The 21,228-nt window shown below is 35.7% G+C and overlaps 1 long non-coding RNA gene across 1 annotated transcript in view; it reads left to right on the top strand.

Moving 5' to 3' along the window:
- Positions 1–20,730, top strand: part of LOC140002337 (uncharacterized) — a 126,602-nt gene extending 105,872 nt beyond the window's left edge. Inside the window, exon 3 of the long non-coding RNA XR_011808709.1 lies at positions 20,542–20,730. This is a non-coding gene — a long non-coding RNA (uncharacterized lncRNA). The remainder of the gene's footprint in view (positions 1–20,541) is intronic.
- The last annotated feature ends 498 nt before the right edge of the window (positions 20,731–21,228 follow it).

The raw sequence follows: 21,228 nt of genomic DNA on the forward strand, positions 1-21,228 counted from the left end.
AGTCTTTCAGGTACATTACGTTTATGAATGCAGAAATGCTTGAATACTCCAAATTTTCCTAAATGATACAAACATGAAGAAAAACATCACCCTGAAACCCATTCACCCTCACAAGAGAATTTTTAATTAACAGTCACATCTGTGCAAGAATACTGTATTTTGCAAAGTTAGCAGCAACTTAAGCCATATTATTAAATTTTGAAAAAGAGTACAAACCTCAGAAGACCTGTTTAACAGTTGAAGAACTAGTGTGCAATGATACCTCTGGCCTCCTGAGTCTGGTTTGGAAATAGCTAAATTTTCCATAATGATGTCATTAAATATTTAATAGTATAATATTTTTGAACACCTTTCCAACATAAATGACATTAAAATTTAATCTGTTTAAACTGTTAAAGGTTATCTTAGAAAATTCTATTAAAATACACTTGCAAGCCAATTAAAGATACCTTGATATTAAAAGATGGCTTTTGTGAAGAAAATTAATATAAGGAATAAAAAAGAAGATCAAAATGAACAGTTAGATTCTCTATGAAGTATTTCATAAGGTTATGGAATAAAATTCTGAAATGTATTTTATTTTGCAACATAGTGCTATTAATCATATGTAATTCTGATCAGAGTCTATCTTCAATCTAAGGCCTCTCTATTAACTCATAGTAAAGGTTGTAAATATTTATCAAGGTGTGGAGAAACATCACCATCTTAAGATAAAACAAAAATTCATTTTATGGAAAAAAAAAAAAAAACACATCTAAATTACTACAATATAATAAAGATTAACATATCTAGGAAAATACTTTTTTCTTATGTGCTGGCCATAAATGATTCCCTTGTGCTGCTCACAACAACAGATATTGGAATTCTGTGCCTACTGCTTTGATTTAGTCTACTTTTTTTTTTTTTAATACCTACTCTATTTGCTACTCCTATAGGCAGTGGGCTATGAGAATGCACAGGAGCTGTTATTGGAGTAGTAATTCCTTCACTGCTAGCTTAATGGGCAAAAAGCAACTCTGCCTACTATCTGTCTCTACATGCCTCTACCATCATCTCTGTATGTGTGTACAGTATTTCACAGAATGGAAAGGAAACTATTAAAAATTACATATCAGAGTTAAGGAAGAATCATAACCATCCAATCACAGGAAACCAAAGGCAGCATTTCTACTTAGCGTAGGCAACTTTCTTCAGGATTTTAAATACCTGCATCAGTTTGCAAATTCAACTTTTATTCTGAGCTCTTCACCTTATGTTTAAAAACTGACTATGTTATAGAAGAACCCTTTCTTTTAGAGTTTTGCTCAGTGATGGACAAATGACATTTGACTATGTTTTGTTTATTATTAGAAGTGTGGTAGTATGTATTACTAGCTTGACTTTTAAGCTGATAGTGGTCAATTAAGACAGCAACAACAGCAAACATTTTTGAGGTTTCTGTTCACTAAGATTTGCAGACTATTGCTCTCACTCTTCAAATATTTCTGTATGAAAATCTTGCTATGTAAACCCATTACAAATCTAAATAATTGTGTTATCTTTAGTGAGGTTGTTTGTGCATACAATTGGCAGAAGTGGGTTTTATTCTTAAATCTGTAATGTAGTAGGACTTGATTTATGATGTTAGCTGTTGTAAAATACAGAGAACGTTACAGTCATCAGAGAGAGATCAAAACTGTTTACTACATTCATATGTGTTTTAAAAGTAAACAAATAAAATGTGAAGGAATCAAAGACCATGTATCATAATTTCTGTGGTACCAAATTACCCATTTTTGAAGCTCAGATAAAATAATTCCTTGCCAACTGTAAAATCAGTCACAATTTTGAGTTGTTTACTGTTGTCTTTAACAACTTTTCTCAAGGGGAGCAGTGGGAGAAAGAAGGTTGTGAGAGTTCCTTCTACTAAAAAGCATACAATACAGTTTAAATTCATTCACCGTTGCTCCTTGTGTAAAAATAAGTGGTCACAAATGTAGAACGTATGCCAGAGATTATAATGAGGTGTACAGCTGTTGAGCAAATACACTAGGTTTACAATTGCTTAGTAGAGGCATGCAAAAAAGCACCAGGAATCTGTTCATATATGATTCATGTTCATGAAGATTAAGGTAATCTTCACTGAGAACATGCAGCCTCTGAATTTGATTTTGACTAAACAAATACCTTGTTTTGCATTCAGAGGTGATGAAATAATAAATGATTCCTTGGAAATTTTAGAAATGATGCTCTTCCACTGGCTGAAAGTCTTGTAGAATTTGTATGTTGCAGGAGAAATCTGAGTGACTGCAAATGATAAAGTGGTAAAACGTTGCCTACCATTGCTATAACTTCTTCCTATGAGCTCTTTCCTTTTACCCTGAGTTTTGTTATTGCTAAGAATGTGGGTCCTTTCCTGTGGAAAGGTTTCCCTTTGCTTAAGGAAACAGTTGTCTGCTAGGGATCATTTTCTCTGTTTCAGACATAACTTAAATAGAATATGGAAAGAAGAAAAAGTGTTAAAACAGATTTTGACTATGAACAGTCTCCAGATTCTTGGAAGATGATTGTTTTGATGCCAAATCAACTCCTACATCCGTCTTCAATATCATAAAGCTTCTTCAGTACTTGGTTATTTATTTTCTGTTTGACAATAGCCTTTCTGCAGTGCTTTTCTTCTACAGCTATCTTCCAATTTCTTAACAAGTAGTTTCCCTCTGTATGTTCTTCTCTCTATGATATATTGTATTATCCACTTAAGACTTTCCAGAATTCAATATATTTTAGACAAAACTTGAGGGGTAATAATCCAGTTTTAGTAGAGTTCAGAGCAAGTGCTACTTTCAAAATTCAGAGTTTTAATTGGATTCCAACTTGGAGCGATAATATGAAGAATCTAGTGTGTTTCCTCTAAAGTCCTATTTTAATCATAATAGAAACAATCACTGCTAGCAATCAGTGCTAGGGCCTGATACTTCCAAAGTTATGGATCATAGTAAGCACTACTCATGACAGTCTGCCAGATTTGGTGTTTCACATTAGAGCTTGCCTCTAGCTGTAAGTCCTTCCATTCTTCTCTCTTTTTTCCTCATTTTCTTTCAGAAATACTTTAATCTGTATGTACTATTGTCATCTTAAACTTCTAAAATTTTAGGTATTTTTCTTGTAAATCATTTTCCATAATCCAGTCTGGCCTTTGTAATCCTTCTTTCTTTTCTTCCTTTCTCTTTCTCTTTCTCTTTCTCTTTCTCTTTCTCTTTCTCTTTCTCTTTCTCTTTCTCTTTCTCTTTCTCTTTCTCTTTCTCTTTCTCTTTCTCTTTCTCTTTCTCTTTCTCTTTCTCTTTCTCTTTCTCTTTCTCTTTCTCTTTCTCTTTCTCTTTCTCTTTCTCTTTCTCTTTCTCTTTCTCTTTCTCTTTCTCTTTCTCTTTCTCTTTCTCTTTCTCTTTCTCTTTCTCTTTCTCTTTCTCTTTCTCTTTCTCTTTCTCTTTTTCTCTTTCTTTCTCCTCTTCCTCTTCCTCTTCCTCTTCCTCTTCCTCTTCCTCTTCCTCTTCCTCTTCCTCTTCCTCTTCCTCTTCCTCTTCCTCTTCCTCTTCCTCTTCCTCTTCTTTCTTTTTCTTTTTCTTCTCTTTCCTTTTCTCATTTTCTTCTCTCTTTTCCTTCCTTCCTTCCTTCCTTCCTTCCTTCCTTCCTTCCTTCCTTCCTTCCTTCCTTCCTTCCTTCCTTCCTTCCTTCCTTCCTTCCTTCCTTCCTTCCTTCCTTCCTTCCTTCCTTCCTTCCTTCCTTCCTTCCTTCCTTCTTCTAACTAAAGGCTTATGTCATCCCATTTACTTTAAAATGAACTCCAAGACTGTAAAAAACACAAACTCTTATTAAGTAAACTCATTCTTATTTATAACGTGTTGTAGCAATAATTTATTAAATAACATGTCATATTTTAGACCACAAGAAGCATAATGAGTTTCACACTGGGGATAAGCATGGGTCTCACCTAAGGGAAACATGATTATTTGAACAAGACAGAAGATGTATTGATTTAATGCTTGGGACTCCAACAATTTCTCTACAGTATGATACTGAAACATTGTGTGAAGCTCAACATAAAACTGAACACTTAGAATTAACCATCAGGCACAGGAAAAATAATGTGGGATCTTAATTACCTGCTCAGTTATGTAAGTACTTACTTAGTTACTTAGTCACTTCAGCAGAAATTATATATGTAGAGATAGTTAGAGGACATGGGGTTTTAATTTTGGTATTTCATTGTATGGCTAGCTTTAATACTGAACTAAGCTTTTGTGAGAAAAAGAGCTGTGACAGTGCCCATGAGTAGGAGAAAATATCTGTGATATTTTGCAAGGATTTGCCAACTTCACAAAGAACTAAAATATTTCAAAGTGCAATTTAGCTTTGGTTATATTTTATTTCGTGCAATTTTTAAAGCAGGACATTCCTTAATCTTCCAGAGAGCAACAGAATGCATGCGATCATATGCATGGGTTTTCTGCTCTCAGAATTACTTCCTATAATTTTCCATTATTAATCTTTTTCATAGGTATTGTTACAACTACCATTGGACAGCTATAAAACAGATATGGGGCTACCCAAATCCCAAATGAGAGCATTCAGAAACTTTTAGAAATGGTTGTGGAAGGTGACAATACTTCCTCTCTCTCCTATTTCTTCTCTTTCCTGAGAAGAGAATGACAATAAAAGGGAGGACAGGGGTTGCAACTTTAATAACTATTAAATAGAGATAACTTTATCATGTTGTAGGGTTACTAGAACAAGACTGTAGTTCATTTGGGTTTTGAATAACACTCGATGGACAGATTGTACCTACATTCTTTTTGCTCTTTGTTCCTGTATTGTGGAGAAGATGAGTACTCAAATGTAAATAAAGATATTCCTTTCTTCTTTCAGGCAAGTCAGACTCAATGATTCACTGCTCTTAGTAAATGGAACACTATGTGTGCATGCATATTTTCTTAAATCATTGATTAACACGTTGTTTTTAATAATTGCTTCTTCACACTGCAACTTGTTAATTCATAACTTGGTTCATTGAGTCTAGTATAATGGAACCAAATTGGCCATATTGCCTCTTGAAAGAACAGAATGATACATACCATCAGTCTCAAGACTTCTTCCTCTCCTCTTCTTGTTGGAATTCAGTGCCCACCAAGCTTCTATGTAAAAATGATTCAGACCTATTTCATAGAAGTAGGCACTATCGTTAGCATTACAGGCAGTAAATTACAGGGTCTGCTATCAGATTGACTAATGGATGTTCTGTTAAACCATCTGGTGTGCTTCTATTAAAAAGAAGATGTTTGTTGTTTGATTGTTTTTTTTTTTTTTTTTTTTATTCAGATGGAAAATCCTTTCAAAAAAGGCTATCCATCATAGCTGAGATCACTGCATCTTGAGTTCCTAACTGCTGTATACTTACTCTTTTCACATTTTTGATATTTATTACTGCTTCTAGACCCAGTAACTCTGTATTTTATATCTTTTGAACACACTTCTTTGTCTATGCTCCCAAACACTGAAATTTTTGAGGAAAGGAGAGGGCATTAGGGTATTAGGAATAAAAATAACTTTTAAAATGTATTTTATTCTCCTTCAAGGAATTTTTGATGTAGCTACACAATGTAATGTGGACAGCTATCACAGAACATGACTTACTTTTCCTCTGTCAGTGATCAGCTTGCAAAAGCTTAGTCAGTATGGCCTTAAAATACTTAAAGTACTGTGATGCACGAAGAAGCACATCAACCACGAGGAAACTGTTTTGTGCAAAACTGTGTTCATTTAAAAAATACTTTTAGCACTCCCTAATCTTATGAGTATATCCCTTAATATGTTTTTCTTCTTTTAGTCTTCCTTAAAATAATAAAAAATATTTTTTCTAATATATGTAAGATTGGAGTCAACCTCCAATATTACCTGAAAAAAAAACAACACTAAATCTAAAATATTTCTGTCTTCATGCTTGTTTCATAGAAGCTTAGTTTGACAACTCAGTAGCTGTTCGAAAAGAGAAGAAAAATTGTTTCAGGTCAGAAGACAACTCAGATCTAGGGAAGGAGAAAAGGAATTTCTCTCATCTAAACTGCGTCTGCAAGCATAGGCTTTCAATAAGAGCTTCTAGCCCCGAGACATACAGCTGCTGGTACTTCAGTTGCTTTGGAGATACTAGAGGACAAAAATCTAAAACAAGAAGCAACTTAACTCAGATTTGAATAGGCAAGAGGGACTAAGGCATGTTGCATCTACATGATAGAACTGCCTAAAGCTTGGACTTTCATTTACTAGGTTAATATTTATTAATGAATATGGCTATGCCATACACTTTACACGTGATAGTTGTAATGTATTACAGAATATGTTCTTTCTCAGCCTAGATAATACCTGTAAGAGCAGCAAAAGACAGTGTGTCAATGTATTTGAGGGTTTATTCATACAAGCACACATCTCTGACTAAAAGCACGATGAAATTATGTTCACATCATTGCTAGAATAAGAAGTTATCTTAGTTATCTCAGCCAGAAACTCCTGTGTTATCTCTTATGTTTCAACATAGAGGTGGCGCCACTTGGATTTCCTGTTAGGTTTACTTAGGAGCAGAAGTTGCTGGAAAAGGTTAGCAAAGACATTTTACCTCTGTATATAAGCTGTGAGCTGCATATAAGAATTATATAAAAATAATGAATGAAATTATCAGTGATTGTACACAGTGGGTGATAGTACAAATTGAATATTTACTACAGAATTAAGAAACACTTTTTTTTTTTTTTCAATTTTGAGTACATTGAATATAGTTGAGGCTGCTGTAAATGGAAATACAAAGATGAACTGACATTTCTAAGAACAATATCCACTGTCTCCTGCTTTTACTAAAATATAGAATTGTTATAGGTCTATGTTTCTAGAACTAGGGAGATTCTGGGGAATTTTCTGAAACTCAGAAAGTCTACAAGTTAAAAAAAAAAAAAAAAAAAAAACAGACCTTAGAAAATAGGAGTTACTTGGAAGAATAGGATGAACAGGGAGAGATCAGTGTAAACATCTATTTATATTTATTTATTTATTTATTTATTTATTTCCCCATTCTATCTTTCCAAGCTCTTTAAAATTAGCTTTTGAAATATGTATAGTATTCTAGGTTATGTTTGCATATGTGGTGGTTTTACTGACCTGGGCAGCTGAGCTCCACCGCAACCACTCACTCACTTTCCCTCCTCAAGGGGAAAGGGGGAGAAAATAGAATGAAAAGAGATCAGCGGTTGAGGTAAGGACAAGGAGATCACTCAACAGTTATTGTCATGGAGAGAACTGATTAAGCATTGGGAGATTAATAACTTTTATTACCTATTACTAACAAGCTAGAGCAGTGATAAACAAAAAGAAACAAACTAAAAACACCTTCCCCCCCATCCACCCTCTTCCACCTCCTCCTCCTGAGCCGCACAGGGGAACAGGGGAATGGAGTCAGTCAGTCCCTGAAGCTTTGTCTCTGCCGCTCCTTCACAGTCCCTCCCTGCCCTTGCTCCCCGTGGGGTCCCTCCCGTGGGATGCCGTCCTTCCCAAACTGAGCCTGCAGGGGCTGCCCACAGGCAGCAGCTCTTCAAGAACTGCTCCCACATGGCTCTGTACCATGGGGTCCAACCCCAGGAGCAAACTGCTCCAGCACAGGTCCGCCACGGGTGGGTGGCAGCTCCCCCCAGACCCCCTGCTCCTTCATGTCTCCTTTCCATGGGCTGCAGCTCCAGCCCGGGGCCTGCTCCTGCGGGGGCTCTCCATGGGCCGCAGCCTCCTCCAGGCCACATCCACCTGCTCCACCAGGGGCTCCTCCACAGGCTGCATCGTGGAGATCTGCTCCATGTGGGACCCATGGGCTGCAGGGGGACAGCCTGCTCCACCAGGGGCCTCTCCCCAGGCTGCAACTTCTGCTCCGTGCCTGGAGCACCTTCTGCCCTCCTGCTGCACTGACCTGAGGGTCTGCAGGGCTGCTTCTCACTCTTCACTCTCCCAGCTGCTGTTTAAAGCAGGTGTTTTACTCTTTCTCCCCTTTCTTAAATCTGCTCTCACAGAGGCACAATTGCTTATTGTCTTTGCTCTGGCCAGTGGCGGGTCCCTTTGGAGCCGGCTGAAACGGGCTCTTAGCTAACATGGGGCAGCTTCTGGATTTGTCTGCCAAAGGCCACCCCCTGCAGCCACCTTCTGCTGCCAAAACCTTGCCACATAAACCCAATACAGCACATTATCTTCTATCTTCAGGTGTAAAATCCTCTGAATTTTCTTAAGAATGTTTACTACAGAGAATAGTTCTCACAGCTCTGGCTGTCCCCTGGGACTGGTAGCCTTTCATTAGCATAAAGAATTGATGTTCATGTTGATGTTGATGATGTTGTGTTTTGTCTCATTTGCAAACCAGTAATGAGCAGCAGGCATGTTTCCCATGTTTGCTTGAAGTAAGGTTGCCATTAATGTTTATTTAAAAATAAAGTTCAGTATAGAGAAAATTTTCACACTACGAGTTCACTGTTGCCTTAATAGTTATGAAATGATGCTGTACATTTAGCAGATTCACGGTTTAATAATATTTGAATAATTCTCAAAAAAAATATCTTCACATACCTGGAAGGACAGAGTAGTAATTGCAATCATCTCTACATCAAGAAGAAAAGGTCAAAACTGCTTCCTGGATAAGTTAGGAATAATGATGTTGGAGGGAGTTGTTTGCATTTGAATGAATCACAAGAGACCGTTATACAAAGGTATAACTGTATTAAAAGAACAAAAACAACAGTGCCTTCCCCTGCTACCGTTTCCAGCCTGAAATAATCTCCTTTAAATAGGACCTGACATACAAGACAATTTGAATGTATACCAGACCTCACCCTTATCTTGTGCATTAGGCAAGCATGTACAGTTTGTGAGCAGGGTACAAAGAAAGAAAAAAAAAGAAATCTTTTAAAAGTAAATATTGGTGTAAGCAGATCAAGGGTAGTTTTCTTTCCTTCTTTTTCCTTTATTTCTTTTCTCTCTTCTTTCCCCTCTGTTCTCCCTCTCTCTCTCTCTCCCATCTCTCTCTCTCTTTCTCTCTCCCTCTCTCTCAGTACCTTGCGCTTGGACTTGTTGAACCTCATTAGGTTCATGTGGACCCACTTCTCAAGCTTGTCCAGGTCCCTTTGGGTGGTATTTATATCCTTTTGTTGTATTGACTGCATCACTCAGCCTGGTTTTGTCTGCAAACTTGCTGAGGGTGCACTCATTCCCACTGTTCATGTCATTGATAAAGACAGCACTGGTCCCATTATGGACCCCTGAAGGACAACAATTGTAACTGGCCTTCACCTGGACATTGAGCTGTTGACCACAACTCTCTGGGTGCAGCCTTCAAACCGATTCCTTACCCACTGAATAGTCCACCCTGTGTGGTGCTTAGCTGCTGGCCAGGTTAAGCTACAACACCACTCCTTTTTCTTTCTCTCTGAAAGTTTGAGAAGTTAGCCTGGTCTGAGAACAACCACAACATCCTACAAGCACTGAACTCAGGACAAAAAATGTATCTAAATATAATAGTACAGAAAACAAAACTACAACAACAAGAGAAGCTAAGAAGACCTATGTGGGTACCATCCTCTCATCTTGACACAAAATTCTAGTTAAAGAACTTGACCTGGTAGAAGATGACCTAGATTAACTGTTTTTCTCAACTTTTGACAATGCACACTTGCAGGTGGCATCTCTCCAGCTGCAATGCCTCCAGGTGCTTGGCAGTGGGGACTCAAGCTTACCTGTTGTGGTCTAGTAGAGAAGCTAGAATCCTCTAGGCTTCATTAAACAAGTCTCAGCTTTTGATAATAAATATATATATATTTCTAACAAATATGTCTAAGTATTATATTGTTTATAATAACGTTTATTTGATGAAATATTCTGTCAATGGGCTTGGGGAGAAAGCGAAATCCACATCTTTCTTTCTCTCAGATAAGTGTCCGAATTGCTCAGCTAGAAAGTTTCGGTCTGATGAATCTTAAACTATTTCTGAACAGTGGCAAAGCTTTGAGAGGAAAATCGCTTGAGGCCTAATCATTGGGTACTCTCTTAGGAAATGACAGTGTTTTTTAACATCCTAACACAGAGGAAGAGACTGAAATAAATGTGAGAGTGGCCTAGCACCAGACTGTTCCACAAAAGGGTAAGTTGTACTACCATTCCTCAAAATCTTCAAAAGAAAACTGCAACTTTCTGCATTCTTGTGGAAGGAAAGATTTACGTCAAGCCCCATGAAAGTGTTCTGAGCTAATCTAACAACTCCTTACAAGGTCTTGCAATGCAATAAGTACAGCCATAAGAAAGAAAAATTGAAAGCCTCCTCTACCTAACACCTGTTCAAGTTTCTAGATGAGGTATCTTAGATTTTTAATGTGTTGGCTGTTCTGAATACGAATTGCATTGTGAAACATCAGAGCTCTCTTCATGAATGGTCCAGATCACTTGGAAACTTAACAAGGATGTAGAAATCCCTTTTTGGAAAATGGATGCCAAGGAGTCAGCTGATGCAGTGCTGAACTTCACATTGACAGGTGGATAATTTGAAAATGTTGCTAGACATTAATGTCAGATTACTTCATTTTGCAAAATCTGGTTCTTCAGTTCCTCTGAAATATTTCCACCAACTGTAAACACACATATATGCACACACACACACATAAACAACTAGTAGAAGAAAACATGAAACACCGTGGTATATAACTAGATATTTATTTAGTTGGTTTTTTTTTTTTTTTTGGAAGAGTAAACTATATAAAGCTGGAACCCACAAACTAAGGGCACTTGAGATCACATCACACACATGGACTCTAAAGCGTAGAGCACCCTTAAGTACTTGAAAAAGTAGAAATATATTTGCAAATTTGTTTGAACTGCAAATTGTCAATGAAAGTCCTTATCTCACCCATGTCTTTCTACAGATATCGATAACACACTTCAAGATATACATCAAACAGCAAAGAGCATAAAGAATAATAATTAGAATTATTCTTGATATCTCATTTTGCCTCTTTATTTCAATAAAGTCTACAGTGCTCCCACTCTGGAGTAGTGCTTGAGTGAAGAGTGAGGTAATACATAATTGCAACAAGAAAATATTATGTTGCCTCAGAACAATACCTCTTTTTTTCTATGAAATATTGTATCACAAGAAGTCCCCATACAGCTGGTTATCTCTCCATAACTTTTAATGAAATTACACGTCTTCTTAAGAACAAATTATCATCTCATCTGATGTGAAATTGATCTACATTTTAAAAAGTAACCCTTGAGAAAGGAATATACTTTTATTATTATTACTCATTTATAAGCTTATTAATTGTGACTTCATCTAAAATGTGTAGTGTGTTGTGATTTAATATCAGGTTTACAAAAGCTTTCAGACTAAATTATATTTTTGTGATAACTTAAAGCAATATTGTGTTGTTATGTACTGTATTTATTCAAAGATAGAAACAATCTTAGCTTGTCAATTTGAGATGAGTAGTCTCCACTGAAGCACTTCAAATAACTGTTTCCAACAAACATCTCCCCCCCTTTTTTTTGTTAAGAGAACTCAATTTTTACTTCCTTTTTTTTTTTTTTTTTTTTCTGTAAAAATGCAGGAAACAAGCTATTCATTACATTTTTCAATATGTTGAAAAGAAATAACTAGTTTTTGAATGAAAAAATGTCTATGATAATTATATGATTTTACTACCAGACCAAACAAACAAACAAACAAAAAGCAAAACAAACCCAAACCAAAACCAAACTGACATCATCATCAACAACTACAACAAAAATAGTAGCAAGGAAACAGGAAAGCAGGATGCAAATGACCAAAGTAGCAAAAAGATATGTGAACTTTCTTAGCATGTTCTTTTCAGGAATACTCAAAGGACATCTAAAAGTTCTAGGTATGTGTTTTTCCATACTTAGTTTAGTTTCCCACCCCATAACTCTTTTGATAATAAGTGAAAAATAAAATAAAACAAGGCAATAAAATATTATGTAAGAAATTTTCAGCACAACATATTGTGGAAAAGATTGCCACTTTCTGGGAAATATATATATATAAATTATTATTAGAAAACAGAAAAGGGGCATTGTTATTACCAATTTTTATTTTTCGACATTGGATGTCTTCAAGGCAGTCAAGAGACTTCTGTTACTTTCTTGTTGCTTTTTAATGAATAAAAGTAGCTGAGGTATATTTACCTATCAGACATTCTTGTAGTCTTCTGTGTTTAGTTTCAGCTTTTGTGTATTTTCATTCAGTTCTGAAAAAAGCTGCAGAGTGAATTCTTACTGAAAACAACATGAAAGATTCTGAATAAGGCAAAAAAAAAAAAAGGGGGGAGGGGTGGCGGCTTTTTGAAATAATCATGTCTTAGAAGATAAATATTTTTTAAAAGATGCATTAGGTGGAAACAAGAGTGCACAATGCATTTTTATTTAGACTGTATATGTAAGAAGCCTGATATAAATCTATCTGGTAGCTTATTCTTCTAAATTTGATTAATCTATAAATGACAACTACTATCAGTAGACTTGGTTTGTTTACACAGTTTAGGACTGCCATGCACATTGTGTAGCATTACATTTAACTGGAGACTAGCTGGAGACTAGTGGCAGAGTGCTGTCATTACCTGCATATCAGATTCTAAACCAAAGGTTCAGTGAGATATAGGATATATAAATATTTGTTTAGTCATCTATATTTAACACAAAGTTGTGCTCAGAGAACCAACCTACCTTTTACCACTACGAATCTTCTATTGCTATTAAGAGATTATGGCAGTTATTAAACGATGGTTCTTGTTTATTCCTTGAGCAGGAAAAGAGAGAATTTTAAGAATGGATTTAGCTATTTCAGATCTCATTTTGTGGAGAAGTGATAACACGTCACAAATAAATCTATGATTTTGTAGTACAACAATGTCTTTCTGACAGACTTTATTACTACCGGCACTGAATCAAATAGAAACTTATCATTTCTTTACTCCTGTCCCAAAATTTTGTCCCTGCTGCTTTTTGAAATATTGCACCACTAAATTTACAAAAGCTGTACTGCTACTAATACATCCTTACTGTTTAGACTGAAGTGGTAGAGAGAGCTATGTACTTTGAATTTTAATGAAATAAAATTAGTAATTTTTTTTCTATTCATACAAGATGTAACTATTGGTGTAGAAGGTCACTATACACTCAAAGCTCCTCTTTGGTGGTGGAATACGGAGTAGTATTAATAAGAACTGGGACTGCTGTGTCTCACCACCACTCTTGCATTGTACCTGAGGTATATTATGTCAAGGAATTCTGCTAAGATAAAATTTTGTGTGCATGCGTTGCGTATGTATTGGAAAAACATATGCATTCATTCAATTATACAATAATCAGAGAAGCAATAAAATACCTAATGCTGAAAAGGAAAACACAACACTACAGATTGAACAAAACTCCATAGCAGTTCACTCTTGTGACCATATTACCCACATAATTTTGCCAAGATCTGTGAGAACTTAAGCTATCTGCTGCATAAATATTGGAAATGCAAGTTAAACTTTCTTCTGGGTCAATATAACTTGCCTACTATTCTTTTTATGTTAGTTCTTGAATTCAATCTATACATAAGCACTCCTCTCAAAGTATATCTCTGTTGCATTTTTCCCTTTTCCTGAATATGTGGATCAGTTTAAGCTTGTAACTTGTCTCATAGCATTGAGATACATCCATGTTGCATGCACCATAACAAAATCAAAACAAAGAAACAAACAAAAAAACAACCAGGATTTGTATTTGTGAAAGTAAAATTGATAATGGATGTAAAGTTGATAATGGATGCCCTATGAATTTTGTACTGGCAATAATCAGAATGTGGTTATGATTCTGGCTCGTACTGTTCGAGATGAGTAGAACTGAACAAATAACAATGTGTGTTCAAAATATGCAAAGCTGATGAGATGGTGAAAAGCCCACCATCCCTTGCATTTTGCTGCACCAGATATATTTCCTTTTTTCCTAGAGAAAGTGTGCAAGCTTAGTGTCCTGTAGCCTAGCGTTCCTTCATTGCCTTTCTGTGTATAGAAGTGCACTTTTTTTTTTGAAAGTTTGACAGATGGAAAGATGGCTGCCTTCACCGCTTGGCATCGAAGAAGACAAGATAGTGATTCTCTTTCTGAACTCTACAAATAGGTGGTAGCAGGGTCTTGTGCATGTCATCTGACTCTAGAGGAGGGGGTTGTATATGGAGGATCCTTAAAGAGGGAAAAGCATCTTTTTCAGCCCCAGGGAACTTTTAATTTTCTCCGCCTTTCCTTTCATACCTGACTGAAAACTAACAAAATTGGCACCTATGAAAAATAAATATTTTTGAGTCTCTCTGGTATGCAGTTAGGTGTGGAATAGCCTGGGTTTCAGACACAGGTTGAAAGTGATCATCCTATTTTGGAGCACCTAATTTTGGTAATGTGAAGTAATAGTAGTGATATTTTAATAAATAGGAAGCATCTAACAAGGCAAATACATCACAGTGGTCTTCAGCCAGAGAAATCCCATCAGTCACTGTGGGGTAGATATAAGAGCTACCTTTCCCAATGATGACATTTTACAGAGCACACTGGAGAGGTAAAGGCATACTGAAGATGCTACATTAACACTTTCTTTTAGTTTTCTGTAAGAGCACAATAATTGAGAAAGGACACAGATAAAGGGCTTTTAAAAAATAATTCTAGTAACATTAACATTTGCGCAGATGAAATAAGGAATGTGCGAATAAACACTAGAAAAGCTTTTAAAGTACCATCTCTGCTATGTACAGGCCAAATGTGAACAATATACACAAGGTTTTTTTTTGAGTTCCATTTTCAATTTTTATTTTTTTTTCTCATTGTATTATATCTCTAAAAACATCTGCAATTCAGTAGAGAACTGAATGTCATCAAGGTCTCTTGCTCAGTTTAATTAATATCTGCTAATAATCTCCTACTACCTTTTTATCACTCAGTACCGTCCTCATAGATACTGAACTATTGGATACGAAGGTCATTCAATTTTGAAAATTTTGGCATATTTTAGTGTATTGAGTGTTCATGTGAAACAAATAATTTAATGTGGTTTCGAAGCATAATGTGAATGCAAACTGCAGTGTCCTGGCTTGTTTCTAATCAGCATTAGGGATGTGCCAAACTGTCAACAGCTCATGAGCAATATGAACACTATAGTTCTTCACACCCCTTTGAGTTCATATCAATCACTTGAAAATAACATTTTTTTTTCAGAACGAGCTGTCACTATCAATTTGAATACTGCCTGTTCAACTGGCATTTGTCCAATTTTTTAGCAAGCCATTTGGTGCATTATATCATGAAGCAAACAACTTGCAAAAGCAGATTCTTTTCAAGATGTTTATAGGACAGACATGTATATTTAAGTATTGCAATATTCCTTTGCCAGGGAAGACAGTTTTTATCTGTACAGTCTAAAGAAGTTTATTCAGAGAAAAGAGACTTATGATACACAGAACTTTACATACATTTTTCAATATTTACTATTTTGAGAGAAGCAATCAGGTAATGATCAAATGAAATAAGAACTATCTGAAATGGTATTTATTTCTTTATCTTGTGCAGTAAATAACCTTGGTATTATTTTAAAAATCATTCTAGTGGATACTTCTACTCCCCAAATGAAAAAGTTCAAAGGAGTCACTACTAGTTACTAAACTTTCATATTTCTGCATATGTCTCATATTTGAGGAAATTAGATATGTTTTAATCAATTTAATGCAAAATGAGACTTTATTCCTGCTCTTCCCTGTATCACAGAGGCCTTTTCCTGCTTTAATTTGCCTGATTGCCGCATGTGATAACTGTTACTGGCTCCTAAAAGAGGACAGGAAGAGTAAAATTATTCATCTTTGAAACATGTCAGGGAAGACTATTTAACACCTCTCCAAAGCGTGTACCAACAAAAATGATTCAATCAGTGACTTTTCTTAGAAAAAATACTTTCTTTACTTTTTCTGTCCCTTAGAAAACTAGCTTCTAGGTTTTGCTGACAAATGGTTTTCATTGACTTCTATGGCCTTTCTGACTAGCCACAGAAATAAATTATAAGCATCATACTTCTTCCTTCTTTCTCTGCAGAGAAATAGGCATTCGGACAACAGTAGAAAGCTGTTGGAGCTTTATATCCACCCTTATTTTATTTACTTCAGATAACTAATCTGGGAGGCAGGAAGGAAATCTTTCAAGGACATGAAAACTATGACAGTTCATTCCCTGGACACCTTATGGTTACTTCAGCTACCTGAACTGATTAGTTTATTTGATCTTTTCTGTTGCCAAAATCTGTTTTCACAAAAGTTGTGGCAAATGTAATGTAAAGGGAAGGGAAGGGAAGGGAAGGGAAGGGAAGGGAAGGGAAGGGAAGGGAAGGGAAGGGAAGGGAAGGGAAGGGAAGGGAAGGGAAGGGAAGGGAAGGGAAGGGAAGGGAAGGGAAGGGAAGGGAAGGGAAGGGAAGGGAAGGGAAGGGAAGGGAAGGGAAGGGTACCTACTTGACTACTAAAATTTAATTAACTACAAAATATCAAAGGATATTGTTGTATTTTCAATAAAATTATAACTATGGTTATATAAAAAGGGGGTTATACTTTGGTATTATCTTTCAACAAGCAATCCAAAGCTTGACTATGTGTTACTTGTAAATTCCGATCTCATATTTACCCAACGAGAATAAGTGCAGCATGGAGCATAGAATCAGAACTGAGCTTTTATTTTTATTGCATCTACACTGATATTTAATTTTCTGGTCATACTGACCATAATGTCAAAGTTTCCCGTGAAGTTATTGAGACTCCCTTTGAGTAGAACATAAAAATTGAATACATGAGAAATTAGCACATTAAAAACTTTTCCTAAGCAAAACTATGAAATATCCAGATCTGTTGAAGTACAAATGTTAACACCTTTTGTTAGAGTATTTCACCAAGCTATAATCTAGTTTTATCTGGTTTTGGAAGTGGGATCTTCAAAAGGAACTTAGAAAACAAAGTATGTATTAAAGCACACTAATTAATTGGGTTTTCAAAGATCAGGATTTGTAAATGCATGCACAGTAACAGTACCCTTTATCCTCCCATGCCTGTTCTCTGTGCTTATGAAAATGTCTTCATATATTCATAGCAATTTATTATTGATTTTATAGCATTTTGCTATTTTTCAATAAATATTACAGTGATTACTGAGTGTCACACCTTAAGGCAAGAAAAAACTTCATTCCAGCTATTAGATATGATTTGTATATCATCCATTATTGATTTACTGTTCCATCTAGATAGTGTAATAGTTGATTTGAAATCTAGAAACCATTATGAAATTTATTACTGTCAAGAGAGTACAATAAGTAATAGGAAACAGCTTAGTCAAATAAAAGAAATACAGTCTGCACATCTGCACTAAATGAAAATTCCTGTAACTGCTTTTAAGACGGTATTGAGTCATGAGATGCAATAAGGTCACAGCAGATAGCATCATCTCAAGCAATTGAATGGCTGTATGAATAATCTAAAACAACAAAATGTCTGTGCTTGCCATAGCATCTGAATTTAAACATGATGTCAAATTAAAGGAAACTCTGCAAACATGCAACGACCACAAAAAAATGGTAGCTATTTAAAATACTCTGAAGCATGTTGGCAAAAGCAGCAGAAGAGTTCAAGGTGAACTTCTGAGCCATGTAAGGGCTGAAACCTATAAAATATTAACACTTTCTCTGTTGATAGCTGGTGGCAAAACCACTGTAATGTTCCACTGATGGTCTGCATCTCTGTTTCAACTATGTATAGTTCTGGAGATTTTGTTGTGCCTCACAGGCACTGCCAGGCTCTCTGAAGAGAAATATAGGAAGGGGTAGTGCACAGAAATCTTAGGGCTGTATAAGTTTTTCAGGGGATTCCTTCCAGCATTTTAAAGTGGAATTACCAAACAGATGCCCACCTATTTCTTTGTTGTGGGAAAATATTTTTGTGTTACAGCCATGCAGTACTGTGTGGGGAAACAGTGACACGGTACTGCCTGGTTGCTCCATGTTTGCCTTTCATACTTTTGATGGTGAAAATAAATAGCACTTTCTTTTGATAAATTAGATACAGTGGTGAATAACTTGCTACAAATACTAATATTAGGCTCTTTGTGCAGACTCCCTTCCAAAGCAATGGGAATAATTGCTCAGCACTGCATCCTGAGGGAGTATAGGAAACTTTCACAGAACCTGTTTAAGTCAGAACAAATCCTGGGAGTAAAAGCTGGTTGACCAGATGCCATTGGGGTGTTTTGCTATCATCTTGGAGCAGTTTCTCTGACACCATTACAAGAAGGCTCTGCAAGGCTGCTAATTGGTTGTTGTTGTTTTTTTTATTATTATTATTATTATTTAACATAGATGTGATTCTTGAACATTACACTGTGTTGCCAAGGTTTGCAAAAATACCTTCAGAATAAAACAGCTGAGAAAAATGGAGGTACTCTCTTCAAAGTCTCTCTGTAGCATAAGTAATCCTTTACCTGCAATCTTAAGGTCACTTGTGAAGCTGAATTCTGATGAGTATCTGAAACATATGACATGTTTTGTTGAATACAGTAATTTATTATAATCTGGACCAGTAGAGTAATAAGACTTTTAAAACATCATGTCCACATATATTATTTCTTTACATATCATTAAAAGCAATGTCTGTTTAACATGCTTGGTTTTGGTTTTATTTTTGTTTTAGAATTGTAACACTGTCTTTCAACACTCTTTGCAGTCTAGACTGCTGTTATTTTTAAAAAAGATTGCTCATTTTCTTAACTCAATGACAGTTATCTTCCCATATATACCTGAATCACTCTTTCACATAATTATAGGAGACATAGTTTGGCCTGTTCTTGTCAGTCACCCAGCTTTGCTGACTGTCTTCATCAACATTTATGAGCTGCTAATGATTTCTGCTATAACCGTGCCAGCAAAATCTTTCCAAAATACTACATGGATGTGTTCAATTGTTCTCTCTGAGGCTGTTCTGCTGATGACTAGGAGTCTTGTCCTTTAAACTTTTACATGTTATTTTTTCAGATGTGCTTGCCAAATTGATCAAGTCTGGCTGCTTTTTTTCCTTTTGCCTCGATATTTTCTATTTGTGCACCTGTTGACTGTCCATCTGTAGATTCAGTGCTGAAAGCCCAGATTTGAGCCTCAGATGATGAGATACAATTCCAACTACATGGCCCTGTAATTTAATGGATACCAGAGATGAAAGCTCCCTGTCAGGGATTTCTCATATTAATCAAAGAATGCTTCACGAGCAGCTGTCTTTGCTGGAGAAAGATAAACTACACAGTATCAACTGACTGAAAATCTTTTCTGCTTTTGCTCACAGTGATGCTAAAAAATGTGCCACATTTATTAAGTGGAATTTATTAAAGCATTATACATATATAAAAAAGAAAAGACAAATCTTTCTGTTGCAAGACAGCTGATGAATACCCTGGAGGTGTTGAGCAACTTCCTGAATGGTGATATATGTGGAATGTTTGGAGAACTTGACATGAGTTGGAGGGTTACTTTCTGGCAAAACTATTAAAACTCAACTATTAAAAATTGTTTTATGCTCAGAAACTGTAATTTCTACAAATACAATAAATATTCATAACCCCACATTAAAACAGAAAATAAATACACTGTGTCTGTTCCTTATCCATGTTCACTGTTATCTCTTGTTTCTTGTGCAGTTTATATTTCATAATAAATTCTTGATACGCTGCAGGGGTACCAACAGTGTCTTTAATGTAACATTTCTCTTTGAAGGACTGAAACCAAGTGGTCTCTCCAGGGCATCATAAATCTTAGTTTTCACTTGGAATATAGAAACTATAAAACGTATAAAACAATATTTAAGCTTCAGAGTAGACCAATTTTCAATATAGAATGGGATTGTTATGACAGTAAAGAAATGAGCAGATGGGAGTAAGGATTCTCCAATTTCCAAAGCCCTGCCAGAAGGAGGATAGAGGAAACACTTGAACCCCAGGGATACTTCTAGATAGAGCAGTGACCAGAAAGCTGAAATGACCCACAAGGATTCATTCATCTTTTTAAGGCACATGTCACATACAAGCAGAAAATGCCTGTGCTAAAATACTGCATTTAAAAATCTAATGAAGAATATAAGCAATATATACTACATGTCATTCTGGATTACAATATAATTTTCACGGGTCAAAGGTCAGTTTGTTAAAAAATGTAAGAAAAAAATATATCAGATGTTTTTTATGGAATTAGGTCATATTAGATTAGACACCATTGTGATAAATTTAAGCCATTAAAGCACAGCAGGAGTTTTCTGAGACATAGCATTTCCTGCAAGGCCTTTGAACAACTTCACTGTTTTAGAATCTCTTGGAAAGTCATGAAAAATAAAGGAAAAAAATCTTCAGATTGCTTAGGTACCCAAAGCTCTGTCATTTTCTCTTTCAGAGACCCTCCAGGGTTTCCAGCAGACAACAGAAGTGGACAGGCTCAGAATCATCAAAGGGAAGGTAGAAAAATAATCTTTTTGATAAGATAAGAAATATGCTTATGTTTGTTTAAAGTATAAGTGTATGTTTTAGCACTGGGAATACTTCTAATAGTGCTGTAAGAAGTATGTGTGTGATGGGGAAGAAGTAAGACTTTGTGAAACACCATGACGAAACCATTATGTCTACCCTCATTTTATACTGCTGAAGATCTCTTTCCTATCAAGTTTAGGACTGTAAAAAAAAAACAAAAAAAAAAAAACAACAACAAAAATCTCAAAGTACAAAAACATTTTAATGTACATCAAACTTAAAGGTTCATTGATAAAGTAGTATGCAGAAGTCCAGTTTTCAAACTTGCCTAAAGATAATTGCAAGCCCTTGGCCAACGATATTTCAATCACTCCCTTTCTACCACACTGAATAATTTATTTGCTTTGAAAAAAACATTGAGAATTTTAAAAGGTTCCAATAAATTTTCTTCAGGCCACATGAAAAAGGTACTATTGATTCCAAATTCTAAATACTGTGAAGCTGAGAAATTCAAAGATATTCCTTTAAAATTAACATTAAAATGGTATTATTCGGTTTATTCAAAAAGAAAAAAAATGCTGCTGAAATAGTATATCACGACTAAAGCAATGAA

Source organism: Anas platyrhynchos, chromosome 4, assembly GCF_047663525.1.
Source record: "Anas platyrhynchos isolate ZD024472 breed Pekin duck chromosome 4, IASCAAS_PekinDuck_T2T, whole genome shotgun sequence".
In the NCBI taxonomy this organism is placed as follows: domain Eukaryota; kingdom Metazoa; phylum Chordata; class Aves; order Anseriformes; family Anatidae; genus Anas; species Anas platyrhynchos.